The 8,819-nt window shown below is 44.4% G+C and overlaps 1 pseudogene; it reads right to left on the bottom strand.

Moving 5' to 3' along the window:
* Positions 1-886: 886 nt before the first annotated feature.
* Positions 887-1,004, bottom strand: LOC126189954 (5S ribosomal RNA; annotated as a pseudogene).
* Between the last annotated feature and the right edge of the window lie 7,815 nt (positions 1,005-8,819).

The following is an 8,819-nucleotide window of genomic DNA, read 5'->3' as shown; positions in this document are numbered from 1 at the left end:
GTCGCGCCACAATGGGGAGAGCGCCGCACCTGGAGAACTGCGTCCACTCGAATAATGGCGGCTTCAATTTCACAGGCGGGAGCCGGCACAAAGGCCTGCGTGCTTGACCCGGACGGCTGGAATTAGCGGCGACAAACGGCGTGGCGCGGCACCGCGCGGCACCACGGCCTCAGCTGTCCATTCCAGGTGGGCCAATAACCTGGCCCGTCCAGCGCACGGCCGTGGCCGGCCTTCCCGACGCGCCGCGCCAAATGCCTACTTCGCTCCCTGCGACGCTCTCCGCCGGAAGCATTAATCCTCCCGACAGCTCTATGTACGTCACCAGACACACTCAGTAACGCTGTACGACATCGCTAGTGCACACGGTGCCGAAAGTAGAACGTCGCTCGCTAGACGCCTGTGCTTATAACGGAATTTGCTCTCCGCATTCGCAACTTACCCAAAAGTTTTTTAGCAGGCATCCGCATCTACATCTATATGGATATTCTGCAAATCACATTTAAGTGCCTCGCAGAGGGTTCAACGAACCAACTTCACAGTAATTCTCTACTACTCCAATCTCGTACAGCGCGTGGAAAAATCATACACCTATGTCTTTCCATGCGATCTCTGATCTTCCTTATTGTATTATGGTGATCGTTTCTCCCTATGTAGGTAGACTAAACTCTCTAAACTAAACTCCTCGCGAACAGGCCACGAAGGCCCAAAGGTTCCGACCGGCCGCCATGCCATCCTCAGCCTACAGGCGACACCGGATGCGGATATGGAGGGGCATGTGGTCAGCACACCGCTCTCCCGGCCGTATGTCAGTTTCCGAGACCGGAGCCGTTACTTCTCAATCAAGTAGCTCCACAGTTCGCCTCACAAGGGCTGAATGTACCCCACTTGGCAACAGCGCTCGGCACACCGGATGGTCACCCATCCAAGTGCTAGCCCAGCCCGACAGCGCTTAACTTCGGTGATCTGACGGAAACCGGTGTTACCACTGCAGCAAAGCCGTTGGCCCCTATGTAGGTAGGCGTCAACAAACTATTTTCGCAATCGGAGGAGAAAGTTGGTGACTGAAATTCCGTGAGAAGACTCCGCCGCAACGTAAAATGACTTTGTTTTAATTATGTCTACCCCAAATACTGTATCACGTCCTTGACACTCTCTCTCGTATTTCGCGATAGTACAAAACGTGCTGCCTTTCTTTGAACTTTCTCGAGGTCCTCAGTCAGTCCTGTCTAGTAAGGAGCCCAAACCGCGTAGCAGTATTCTAAAACAGGACAATCTCTTTAGTACCTGTGTTATGTTTTCTAAGTCTCCTGCCAATAAAACGCAGCCTTTTGTTAGTCTTCCCCACAACATTTTCTGTGTGTTCCTTCAAATTCAAGTTGCTCGCAATTGTAATTCCTAGGCATTTAGTTGAATTTACGGCCTTTAGATTTGACTGATTTGTCGTATAAGCGAGGTTTAACAGATTCCTTCTACCACTCATGTGGATGCTGTCACCACTTTTCGTTATGCAGGGTCAATTGCAAATTTTCGCACCATACACATATCTTTTCGAATCGTTTTGTAGTTTGTTTCCATCTTCTGATGACTTTACTAGTTGATAAACGACAGCATCGTCTGCAAACAACCTAAAAAGGCTGCTCAGATGTCTTCTAAATTGTGTATGTAGATAAGGAACAGTAAACGGCCTATAACGCTACCTTGCAAGCACCAGAAATCACTTCTGTTTTACTCGATTAGTTTTCATCAGTTGCTACGAACTGCGACCTCTCTGACAGGAAATTGTGAATGCAATCACATAACTGAGACGATATTCCATAAGGACGCAATTTCATCACAAGCCCCTTGTGTGGTACAGTGTCAAAAGCGTTCTGCAGCTCTAGAAATACGGAATCAATTTGACATCCCTCGTCAATACCATTCAACACTTCGTGTGAGTAAAGAGCTGTGTCAATAGACCGTTTTCTTCGTTGTAATTCATAATGTTCGAACACAATATGTTTCGAAAATCTTTTATCCGCATTTACATCCACTGTTCAATCTATACATCGAAGGAGTAATGACGGGATTATAAGAAAGGTTCAAGAAGGGGATTAAAATCCAAGGTGAAAGGATATCAACGATAAGATTCGCTGATGACATTGCCATCCTCAGTGAAACTGAAGAAGAATTGCAGGAAGTGTTGAATGGAATGAGCAGCCTAATGAGTACAGAATATTTACTGAGAGGAAATCAAAGAAGGGCGGAAGTAATGAGAAGTAGCAGAAATGATACTACCCAGAAACTTGAAAGCGGAGTTGATGATCACGAAGTAGTTGAAGTAAAGGTATTCTGATACATAGGCACCAACATAACCCGTGACACACGGAGCAAGGGAGGAATAAAAACTAGAGTAGCACTGGACGAAACGGCATTCCTGGTGAAGAGAAATCTACTAGACTCAAACATAGGCCGTAATTCGAGGAAAAAGTTTCTGGGGATGCACGTTTGTAGCACAGCATTGTATGGTGGAGGGACATGGACTGTGGGAAAACCGTAACACAAAAAATTCGAAACATTCACAAAACAACGTTGACTGTTAGGTGGACTGATGGGGTAAGGAATGAGGAGATTCTCCGCTGAACGGTCGAGGTAAGGAATATTTGGGAAACACTGACAAGAAGAAGGGACAGGAAGATAGGGCACGTGTTAAAACTTCAGGCAATAAATTCCAGCATACTGAAGGGAGCTGTAGACGGTAAAAATGGTATGGCGCAATTGAGGAGGTAATTTACAAGTGCTACTCTCAGATGAAAAGTCCGGCAGAAGAGAGGAATTCGTGACGTGCTGCATCACACCAGTTGGAAGACTGATCAAATAAGGAAAAACAGCGAGAAACGCTTGTTTGAACATAACTGCGAATGTTAACGAGGCCTGGAGGCAGCGCGTTTCTGACTCCGAACGACAACTGTGCAGGTGTCGATCGTGGTCAGAACAGTGTTCTGTGTAGTTGTGAGAACAGTATGTCAGAGCTAAGCGAATTCTAAGGTGGTCAAATTGTTGGGTGGCTCCATAATCAAGGGAGACGAAGTGTTTGGTGTTCCAAGAGCCAACATATCGAAGGTTTGTACCGCATGCAGGGAAGGCGGAAGAACATCATCCGCTGAGTCACAACGCGGACGAAAGTGTGTGTTGAGTGAGTGTGGTCATTGCGGAGCATCGTGACGAAAAATAAGAAGACCAGAGCCGCAAAAGTCACGGTGGAACCGAACGCCGCACTTGCCGAACCTATCAGCCGCAAAACAACACCATATACATGGAATTGCTAGGGGAGCTGGATCTCCGATACCTCTTATCAATAACGCACATGTGCGTAAAAGGAAAACATGGTGCCGAAGCCATGAAACCTGGACTACGGAGCAATGAAAGAAATTCATTTGGTCGGATGAGTCTTGTTTCACGCTGTTTCCAAGCTCTGGCCGAGTTTACGTCCCAAGAGTGAAATAGGGCGCGGAGAATCGGTGATGGCTTCGGCAGCGATATCGTGGTATTTCATGGGCCCCATGGTCATTCTGCAAGGTCGAATAACTGCCAAGGGTTATGTGAACTTTCTAGCTGACCAGGTCCATTCCATGATACAGTATTTGTTTCACGGTGGTGATGTCGTGGTCCACGATGACAGAGCCCCAGTCCACACAGCTCGCTACGTCCAGGACGGGTTTCGTGAGCTGTGGATGAATGTCGTACCGCTTACCACAGTAACCATATCTCATTATTATCGAAACTTTGTGCTCTGCATTGGAGACAGATATGCGTGATCGCAGTCCACCTCATCGTTCCCTAAAGTTGCGACTATTTATCAGGAGGAATGGCATAAGATTGCGTTGAAAACCATGCAGGATCTCTGTTTTTCCATTCCCAGGTGACTGGACATTTTTCTGAGTGCCAACGGTGTTGTTGCACCGTATTAGGCATGTTAATGTATGTGCTTTTGGTGTTTCCACGTTTTTGTTCACTTTCTATAAATATTTATTTGCCGAAATCCGACTTCCTGGTTTACAATTCAAATGGTTCAAATGACTCTGAGCACTATGGGACTTAACATCTGAGGTCATCCAGTCCTCTAGAACTTTGAACTACTTAAATCTAACTAACCTAAAGACATCACACACATCCATGTCCGAGGCAGGATTCGAACCTGCGACCATAGAGATCGCGCGGTTCCACACTGAAGCGCCTAGAACTGCTCGCCCACACCGGCTGGCATTACAATTCCGTTCAAAATGTTCAAATGTGTGTGAAATCTTATGGGACTTAACTGCTAAGGTCATCAGTCCCTAAGCTTACACACTACTTAACCTAAATTATCCTAAGGACAAACACAAACAGCCATGCCCGAGGGAGGACTCAAACCTCCGCTGGGACCAGCCGCACAGTCCATGACTGCAGCCCCCTATACCGCTCGGCTAATCCCGCGCGGCTACAATTTCGTAATAGAAGAAAGTATAGATGAACCTTGGTCATATTTCAGTAAAACACAGCGTGTCAGATTCTTGATACATTTCGAAAATTCAAACTTTCTTTCGTAATTATTGACCAGATTTCGAGAATTTTTCTTGGGACCTGTCCGCAACATCGAGAAGTCAGATGAAGTCTTGTTAATATGCTATCGTCACATATGGCATACTGTTAGAAACAGACACATAGTCCGTTTAATATATGGAGGTTAATTCACCTAATGTTAAATGATTTTAACGTGAGATACTTCTCGGTATTATAAGCTTTGCAGTGTGTACCTGTATACATACTTAAGAGAAATGTTAATAAATTCACTGGTATCATGCCAAACATTGTTTATGTGGACATGCAGATAGATGAAAATCATAACGTTGACCTTGTCCTTTAGTTTTTAGGCACGAAGTAATTATTACCTGCGGATATCCACATCGGCGCAGGGTTTAAACCGAAAAGTAATAATTAGTGCGGCTGTGTGCCTGTATATCCGAGGAGATACCTGTGTAAACTAAAAATGGATGGCAAATTGTGCGAGACATTCAGCAATTGTTCAGCAAATTTTAAAAATATTACATAATAATCATTCTCGTCTCTCAGACGGTGCTAAATCTGGACTGTATGGAGGATGCCGCACGGTGCTGAGATTCAGTCTCTGAAGTTCTGCTGTGGCAGCACGGGAAATGTGTGGTTTGCAATTGTCATGCCGCAGGAAAACATTTCCCTTTTCCTTTCAGGGCCCTGGTTAGCCGTCGTTTCAGAGTTCGCAGCGTTGTGATGTAACTCTCTGAATTTATTGTTGTTCCACGATCAAGGAAATCAACATGGATAACACCACCTGCGTCCCAGAACGCTGTGGCCATTATTTTTCCATCTGAGGGCTGTGTCTTGAATTTCTTTTTCTGTGGTGAGTCTTTGTGTCGTTATTCCATAGACCGACGTTTCGTCTCCGGCTCGTAATGGTGCATCCACGTTTCGTCTCCTGTCACAACTGAATGCAGAAAGGCGTCACCTTCCTTCTCTTAACGTTAGAGGAGTTCCTGGCAAATTTCAAGTCTGTGCGCTTTCATTTCAGGAGTCAGCATCCGGAGTACACATCGTGCACAGATTTTCCGATAGCCAAGCAAAGCAATAATGTGATCCACATGTTCTTCTGAAATGCCGATTGTGCTTGCAGTTTCTCTCTGTGAATGATTCGACGATCGTCCTGACTCAATCTGTCAACATTTTGCTTGTCAAATTCGGTGGTTGCTGTCACACGACGTCCAACTCTTTGTCACCCAAGTCAGATGATACCGGCTCAACATCTTTAAACTTACTCGCCCAACGACACACAGTACTAACATCAACACAATCACAATAGACTGCTTTCACTCTCTGATGAATCGCCTTTGGGGTGACAACTTCTGCTGTCAAGAATTCAATGACTGCATGTTGCTTAAATCGCGCAGACCGACCGTCTGCGCAGGATTCTATACTTTACACTGTAACAACACAACCGTTCAATGCTAAGGCTTCCCGCCAACTGGAGCTACAGAGAAGAGGCTACGGAACAAGGCAGTACCTGCCGCATACCAATGCTGCCAACTGTTGAACAGTTACGAAGGTGGAGACATTACTTTTCAGTCAACCCCCGTTTATACAGGGTGTCCCATTTATCTTGACCACCTTAAATAACTGTTTGTCCAGATGAAAATTAGAAAAAGTTTCAAGCAAATGTTCTGTAGCAGTCAGGGGGACATCAATCAGCATGATTGCCTTCGTTGTAGCCTTGCGAGAACAGTAACTTCAGCAGCTTCGTCTGTGCTAGTGTTACGACGATTGTGTTGTGAGTTGAAACTTCCCGTTTCCTGAAGCGTCGCCGGCCGCGGTGGTCTAGCGGTTCTGGCGCTGCAGTCCGGGACCGCGGGACAGCTACGGTCGCAGGTTCGAATCCTGCCTCGGGCATGGGTGTGTGTGATGGCCTTAGGTTAGTTAGGTTTAAGTAGTTCTAAGTTCTAGGGGACTTATGACCTAAGATGTTGAGTCCCATAGTGCTCAGAGCCATTTGAACCTGAAGCGTCGCAACAAGACGAGAAAACAGAAGTCGGGAAGGTAGGTTCTTGTTAGGATAGCGCTCTCTGTACAGTTCCGCTGCCTGCGTAGCATTTCGCCTACCTTCAACAACAAGAACAACAACAATAAAAGAAACGTTATGTCGATGCAGTTTGTAGGAAGGACAGCCTTTACTGTATGCCTACTCTACACAACAGTATTTAAAAGGACTAAACTACTGTACTAAATGTACCTGTACATAAGAAAACAATATTGCAATTACTGTTCTGCTAACTTACATTCCCCATAGATGAGTAGCATTTCTACCTTCTCTTCGTTGGTGTACATTTTACTCACACAACTTTCAACTGATGACGGTTGACGGAATGACGTATGTGCATTCTGCTTATGTTTACATTTGTTCTCTGTCAGCGTCACGCTACGGTCGCAGGTTCGAATCCTGCCTCGGGCATGGATGTGCGTAATGTCCTTAGGTTAGTTAGGTTTAAGTAGTTTTAAGTTCTAGGGGACTAATGACCACAGAAGTTAAGTCCCATAGTGCTCAGAGCCATTTGAACCATTTTTGAATCTGTTAGCGTCAGCACGTGGATGTGTTCCATACCCCGACTACCCGCACTAAGCACTGGGAGTGTCAACGTCAGTGTTGTGTTATGTAATTATTAACGTTGTGTTTCAGTGAATAGCACACTGTGATACATGTTTGAATAAGTCTGTAGGAGAAGAAATGAATTACCGAATAAAAAATACAGGGTGCCATTTAAAAAAGTCATACCGTTGTTCATATCTTTGTAAAAACCGAAGCTAGAAAGAAGGCAATCATGCTGATTGATGTATCCCTGACTGCTAAAGAACATTTGCTTGAAACATTTTGTAATTTGCATCTGGATAAACAGTTATTTAGGGTGCTCAAAATAAGTGGGACACCCTGTATATGCAGATTGAAGTGTCAAAAGCAAATTTTTACCAAGGCTGCGATTCTAACGTAGATGTCCTACTCACTGTCCAAATAGCAAAAACTACCTACTACTATGTTTGTGTTATTTCCTAATTCAATTCCCTCAACCTTCTTGCTTTATTTTTGTTAATGTTCTTTTTACAACCTCTTTTTCAAGACACTATAAGAGGAATTTCAGAATGTGTCGAATGGAGTGGAAATCAAATAAGCGCAGAATTAGGACTGACAGAAAATCAAAATAAGACGAAAGTTATGAGGAGTAGCAGAATTGGGGACCACTTTGTGGACGAATTTAACGAATTCCGCTACCTTGGGACATAAAAAGCACAGGAAATTTCTGGGCGAGAGAAGCCTCCTGCCAATATCAAACGTTGGCCTTAATCTCAGGAAGCAATTTCTGAGAATGTGCGTTTGATGCCCAACGTTTCATGGTAGTGAGTCATGGGCTGCGGAAAAAGAAGAAAATGAAGCGTTTGAGATGTGGTTTATAGAGGGATGTTGATAGTTTCGAGGACTGATAAGTAGTGAGGAGGTTCTACGCAGAATCGATGAAGAAAGAGCAAATGGAAAAGGTTGAAAAAAATAATGGACAAGATAATCAAACGTGTTAACCTCCATGACCCTGGAGGGACCTGTAGAAGGTGAACACAGAATGGGAAGGCTGAGATTGGAATATGTCTAGCAAATAAATGTGGACGTAGGGTGCAAGTACTACTCTAGGATGAAGACGTTGATAGAAAAGAGAAATTCGTGGCTGGCCGCATCGAACCAGTCAGATGATTTATGACTGCACCCTCCCTTCCCCTAAAAAAATCATTGTCATACGCAAAGCGTAACGTCTATAGTTGCTCTCCCTGAATTTCGAATTTTAATTTCCTTTCCAGATTTCTCCTTAATATCCATTACTTCTTGCTCTATGTACAGACTGGACGATATGGGGGGTAGTTTACAAGCCTGTCTCTCATCCTTCTCTGTTATTTCCTCCATTTCAAGTCCGTGGAATCTAGTTTCTATACAAGCCGTAGACAGCCTTTCGCTCTATTTATTTTACCTCTGCTACTTCAGAACTTCAAAGATGGCAATATCACATAGAAATTTCTTTATTTTCGACATCCAGTTTCGACTGAATTTGCTGTCATCTTCTTGTCTTCAGAGGGTTTTATCAGGAAAAGTGTTCCTTGTGAGTTGGAAACTCATTCCAAGTTGTCATATTACAGAATAAAAGGTTAGTCAGAAATAAAACGTCCACAAACAAAAAGCACCTTGTGTACATGGCTTTGTCCGTATATGTAGTGCTCAAAGATGACTGTTAAGTCTAACA

This window comes from Schistocerca cancellata, chromosome 5, assembly GCF_023864275.1.
Source record: "Schistocerca cancellata isolate TAMUIC-IGC-003103 chromosome 5, iqSchCanc2.1, whole genome shotgun sequence".
Classification (NCBI taxonomy): Eukaryota; Metazoa; Arthropoda; class Insecta; order Orthoptera; family Acrididae; genus Schistocerca; species Schistocerca cancellata.
This window is presented reverse-complemented; position numbering and strand designations above follow the sequence as displayed.